The sequence below is a fragment of the Gossypium arboreum genome, chromosome 6 (assembly GCF_025698485.1).
Source record: "Gossypium arboreum isolate Shixiya-1 chromosome 6, ASM2569848v2, whole genome shotgun sequence".
In the NCBI taxonomy this organism is placed as follows: Eukaryota; Viridiplantae; Streptophyta; class Magnoliopsida; order Malvales; family Malvaceae; genus Gossypium; species Gossypium arboreum.
The window spans coordinates 138,295,005-138,301,636 of record NC_069075.1 but is presented as its reverse complement, the minus strand read 5'-3'; the positions used below and the strand labels follow the sequence as shown (position 1 = coordinate 138,301,636).

At 37.5% G+C, this 6,632-nt stretch overlaps 1 non-coding gene across 1 annotated transcript; it reads right to left on the bottom strand.

The window, feature by feature from the left end:
- Positions 1-507: 507 nt before the first annotated feature.
- On the bottom strand, positions 508-613 carry LOC128295041 (small nucleolar RNA R71). Its single transcript, XR_008285348.1, has one exon. It is a non-coding gene; the product is annotated as a small nucleolar RNA R71 (small nucleolar RNA).
- Positions 614-6,632: the final 6,019 nt, after the last annotated feature.

Sequence of the window (6,632 nt, the reverse complement as noted above, 5' to 3'; positions counted from 1 at the left end):
CCACAGTTCGCAGAAACCGCAAAGAAATTAGACGAAGCTTACATTATCCAGAACAAGAGCCAGAATCTACAGAAGAAATGGATGCAAATCAAAACATTCAACCGCCTCCGGCATTACCTGCAAGACCAGATAAAGCTCCTCGTACTATGTATGATTATGCTAAACCTAGTTTGGTTGGTACTCAAACAAGTATTGTTAGACTTGCTATTGCTGCTAATAATTTTGAATTAAAACCTAACACCATTCAGATGATTCAGCAATTTGTGCAATTTGATGGTTTACAGGATGAAGATCCCAATGTACATTTAGTAAACTTTTTGGAATTGTGCGATACTTTCAAAATTAATGGCGTTTCTGATGATGCCATACGACTAAGGCTATTTCCATTCTCTTTAAGGAATAAAGCCAAACAGTGGTTAAATTCTTTACCACGAAGATTAATCACTACATGGGAACAGATGACAGAAAAATTTTTACTTAAATATTTTCCTCCTGCTAAAACAGCTAAATTACAAAACGATATTTCTTCCTTTGTGCAGATGGATTTAGAAACACTTTACGATGCCTGAGAGAGATACAAGGATCTTTTGAGGAGATGCCCTCATCACGGACTACCTTTGTGGCTACAAGTTCAAACCTTCCACAACAGTTTGAACCCATCAACTTGACAAATGATTGATGCAGCCGCAGGAGGAACGATTAACAATAAAACACCTGAAGCAGCTTATGAATTTATTGAAGAAATGTCATTAAATAACTATCAGTGGCAAGTCATGAGGACAAAGCCAACAAAAGCTGCAAGAGTTTATAATATTGATGCTGTCACCATGCTTACTAACCAAGTAGAACTTCTAAATAAAAAGTTTGATAATTTTATTTGTTCTACGCAGGCACAACAGGTGATGCGGTGTGACGCGACGCAAGGGAACATGTTCAATCCAGACTATCCATTCTATGGCCATAGCACAGAAACTGAACAAGCCAACTATTTGGGTAACAATTCTCGACCTCAAATTAATCCTTATAGTAACACTTATAATACAGGTTGGAAAAATCACCCAAATTTCTCATGAGGAGGACAAGGAAACCAAAGGCAACAGCCTCCTCCAGTATTTCAGCAGCCACCGCAGTAACAAGAGCAAAAGCCCAATCTTGAAGAGATGTTTACCAAATTCATGGCCATGTTAGAAACCCATTTCCAAAATACCGAAACAGCACTAAGGAACCAGAAAGCATCTATTCAAGGACTTGAAACTCAAATAGGCCAGCTTGCCAAGCTAATGTCAACAAGCCCACAAGGTGGACTTCCAAGTAACACTGAGACCAATCTAAAAGAGCAAATTCATGCCGTGAGTACAATAGATAAGGAAGCATTAACCAAAGACAACCCAAGAACAAAAGAGGAACCTGAGGTGAATAAAGGTAAGGTAGAGGTAAGCAAAAACAAGTCAGACATCAAAGAATACAAGCCTCGCATCCCATACCCAAACGTACTAAAGAAAGACCGGTCAGACGAGCAATTCGGTAAGTTTCTTAAACTCTTAAAGAAATTACACATTAACTTACCATTTCTTGAAGCTTTATCGCAGATGCTAAATGCCGTTAAATTCTTGAAAGAGCTACTGACGAATAAACGGAAGTTAAACGAATCATCGCACGTTAAACTGAATGCAGTGTGCTCAGCTATCCTTCAAAACAAACTACCCAACAAACTAAAGGATCCAGGGAGTTTCACTATCCCTTGTTTAATTGGTAGTTTAACCGTTGATAATGTATTAGCTGATTTAGGGGCAAGTATAAATATCATGCCTTTTACAATGTTTAAACAACTAGGTCTTGGGAAGCCCAAGCAAACTAGGATGAGCATACAATTGGCTGGCAAAACCCTTAGAGTTCCTAAGGGTATAATTGAAGATGTTCTAGTAAAAGTAGATAAATTTATATTCCCAGTGGATTTTGTTATCTTAGACATTGATGAGGATAGTAATGTACCCTTAATTTTAGGGCGACCCTTTTTAGCGACGACTAGAACTAAAATTGATTTAGAAACAGGTGAGCTTACACTACGTATAGGTGATGACAAAGTTACTTTACAAGCTCAAAATGCAATTAAGACAGTTGATAATAATATAGTTATGAGTCCTTGTAAAAACACTGAACTAACTACCCAACCTTCTGTGCAGGATACACTCCACATAAAGGCAACCCAATCACAGGCAAGTCCATCCCAAGGAGATGTACCCGAAAGGCGAATAATTCAGACTGAGGAACTAGATGAGTGGTTGAACTATCACGAAAAGCCCAAAATATGCCACACCAACCTAGAGCATCACCAAGACGACCCTCGGGTACAAACAAATCAACTCAATGTGGGAGATAAGGTAATTTTAAGGGAAGGTGACCCTCGAATCTTGAATTCAAAAGAACACACAAGTGACACACCTTACTTCACGGTAATGAAAATCTTCCCCTATGGTACAGTAGAGATAAAACATGAGTCACTCGGCACTTTCAAGGTAAACCACACTCGACTCAAATCCTACATTGAAAATAAAGTTTTAAACAGGATAGAGGAGTATCAACTCTTCAAACCGCCGTGAACACAAAGCTCGAACATAGTCGAGCTTAGACTATAAATAAGCGCTTCTCGGGAGGCAACTCGAGCACTAGCTTAGTAATTTTTCTTCTATTTTATTCATTTAATACATCAACTAACACTTTTGATGCAAGAAATTAGAACCACACGACCATGCCCACGGGCGTGTTCGAGGCCGTGTGAACACCTCAAACAGAGGCACGGTCGTGTACCAAGGCTGTGTATAAACAGAACACAAATTTTTCCCAAAACACGGGTCATCGATAATTCCCCACGGCCGTGCGATATGGCCGTGGTGACCTTACGAATTCTACACAGGCAATCAACACTTGCCCACGGCCGTGCGACATGGCCGAGGCAAACCTGCAGTATCAACACGGGCTTACACAAACCCCACGCCTGTGTCCTCAGACCGTGGCCAACACTGTCAAATTGGAAACGACCGTGCGAAATATCCCACGCCCGTGGGAGCAGTGAACCCATTCGTACACGGCCGTGCGAGCTAGTCTATACGGACGTACTGTTCGAGCCAGGTACGCCAATTTTGAAATACACAGACTAACCCCGAGCCACATGGGCGTGTGCCTCTATTCTCCCATTCGGTTCTATTTTTTCTTATTTTTTATTTTTATTTTTCCTTTATTAGTTTCCTTTTTATTTCAAATTTTATTTTTATCCTGTTAATCATTACAATATTAGTATTCTTAGAACTTAGTTTATTATTTTTCTGTTATTTAATTTACTATCTTTTATATCGGCCAATCCCTAACGAGTAATCTCTATTAATTGAAAATTCCTACGACTAATTAATATTTTCGTAGTTTCAAAAAGGAGCTCTACAGCTCATATTCAAACAGAAATGGGAACACCCTGCACAAACTGCCGACTCTTCCTCAAAAATTCATCCTAAATTTAGGGAGTTTCAATTCTATCCCTATCTTATGATATTATACTTCTCTTGCTATTTACGTATCTTTGTACATTGAGGGCAATGTACATCTTAAGTGTGGGGGGGAAGCTTCATTTAAATCTTTACATTATCTGTGAAATCCCTGAAATTTTTCGTTATGCTTTGTTCTCAAATAATTCTTAGTCTCCTATTAGGGATTAATTCTGATTGATTTATGATTTTATTGATATGTTGAGAATTAAGATATAGGTGTTTGTACTCTGATTATTCAGACTTTAAAACATTAGGGAACCAAGCATGATAAGTTGAAATTTTTGAGAACCCCAAATTTTTCGCATAAGTTCTTTTCCCTAATTCTAAGTGTTATCTTGAGATTTGAAATTCACAGGATTGACATCAAAAGCCATAATTCTGGTGAGATTTTGAGCCGTTTTGAGCATACATTCTTTCGTGCTCACTTTTATTATTGCTTTGAGTGAGTCAATACTGATTTGTTATTCTAGAACTTACTTCGATTATACGCGTCAAGACCACATCATTGATTTGATATTTCGAAATGATAAAGACACTTAGGATATAACCCACTTACTCCATAAAAAGCCCACTCTCATAAATTAACCCCTAGTGAACCCCGTTGAGTCTAACAACCCATTCTTTGACTTACCTTCTAATTATTAACCAATAACCCATTTTTTGTTGAATTTCATTCAATTACTTTGACCCTTGTTTTTGTCGAGATTTGAGTTGAAGTTATTATCTAGCTTTATTCTCTTTTCCAGCATGTACAGTTGTAAATATTCAAGTTATTATAAGTTGTTCTTAAAAAAACATATGTATTCAGCTGTAATTTATAGTAGTTCAATAAGTTTTTGCATATTTCTAGTTTAAAGCTACCAAGGCAAAGTTGATATTATCATAAGAATTAGCTTGAGAAATATGTTCCAATGATAGAGATTTTTCTAGCTAGATAAATTTTCAGTTCAATCTCGATTCTAACCTTCTTTTGCAGCCTATGACAACACCCCTAACCAAGCCCCGTTACAACTCTTGAAAGACCTTTTGATCGATGTATCATATCAGCCTACAGTGGTGGAGATTTGATTTTCTAGCAAGCCTATGGTAATAACTTTTCAGGTTGACCAAAGAGTGCTTAATTTTTGAACCCTAAACATTTCGAGTGGATAGAGTGAATCCTTAGTGAGGATGTCAACTCCTGTTAATTAAGATGGAGAGATAATTACTTAGGAGAAGGGAGAAAACTTATGTTTCAATGATAAAATTCTCAACTTAGAGTGATTGAGTCTCTAATGTTCTTTTGATTGAATTTTCATTGTATGACTATCTGTAGATTAGTTTGAAACATTATTGATAAAGGTTGTAAGTTGAGAGGAATGATTCTTATTTAGGGATTGAGATTTTGCTTGAGGACAAGCAAAGGCTTAAGTGTGGGGGTATTTGATAAACGCTAATTTATATATATTTTTACCTCATGTTTAGCCTATATTTTGGATGAATTATTATCAATTTAGTGAGAATTGGTGCTCTTAATCTTTCTTTTTCATATCTTATACTCAGGAGAGTATAGGGAAGAGAAGAGAACGAAAATAGACCAAAAACCGGAGAAAATAGGCCAAAATGTGAAAACGCACGGCCCAAAGAATTACCACACGGTCGTGGCACACGATCATGCCACATGAAGATCACACGGGCCAGCCCCGACAAGCACGGCCAGGCCACACGGCTGTGCCCCAATCAACAGAATCTCACACAGCCTCTTGTCGAAGTACACGGGCGTGGCACACGAGCGTGTTCTAGTCGTGAGGACGAGGAATTTCACTCGAATTGAGATACTTGGAGGCTAAGAAAGGCTCCCCAAAGCTTTATATAAATACCCTAGGAGGCAACGCTAAGGGGGTGCTTATTTCCCTGCTAAGGGAAATATTCTTTTCTGCCAATACAGAGAGTAGAAGCAAGGGATTACTCCAAAGGATAGCCGATTGATTCATCCCAGAAGGGAAAATTTTGCAGCAATATAGAGGATCTCCTTAAATTCTTTCAGGTATTTTGGGTTCTTTTATGTTTTGTTATTTTATATCTTCTGAGATGTTTTCTTTCTTTATTATGAACTAAACCCCTCAAATACTTGAGGGGGATGAAACCTAAGACAAATCTTGTTATTATTTATTCTTGAGTTATATGATAAATACTTGAGTTGTTCTTAATTATGTGTGATTAATTCTTGTGTTAATAAACTTAGGTATTAATTCAAGAAACAGATGTACTTAGAGTAGAGGAGCAAAAGTCCCTGTGATAAGAGTAGATCTACCATAATTAAGAGGAGTTGCATGCAACCCTAGACATAGGGCGACATAAATCTGCCGGATTAGGGTCAAACCTAATATGGGGATCCATAGATCAAATTAATGCAACCTAGGGAGTTAATCAATAAAGGAACTTTAATTAACAACTTAGGCCTAGTTGCTCTTCACCTCGACGGAAGGTTTAGCATAAATTAGGGATCTCTACGGATCAAGTCAAGTGAATAAATCGTTTAGCTCAAGAACCAATAACAAGTGAAGTCTAGGTGGATTCTCCCTTGAGCATTGTCCATATCAATCAGCTTTTCCCTAAAAGTTTCCCAATTTACTCTTTGTGCTTTCTTAGTTTAGTTTTAGAATTAGTTTAAACAATCTTCTCTTATTTTTAGGCTAGGTAATAGAAAGGAAGTAAGTAATAGTACTTTTGGTTCCCTTGGGTACGATAACTCGGTCTTGCCACTAAGCTATACTACTGTTCGATAGGTGCGCTTGCCTTAACGTCGTGATATTAGTTAGTTTTGGTGTGATCAAGTTCTTTATAAATTTTTTTACTTCATATCACGCATATCATGTTACAAGTTGTGTGATCAAGGGATGTTGGTCAGCTTCACCAAAGATGGATGTGCATTTTTTTCTAAAAAAAGAGAAGATTATGGAAGAAGTCCATATCTTTGATAATTTTTACAAGATTCTTCAGACTGTGAAGTGTGGCAAAGCAAGTGTTTATAAATTAGAACTATGGCATGAGAAGCTTGGGCATATGCACTACAAAGGACTTCAAAGACTGATTTAGTTTGAAGTTGTCAAA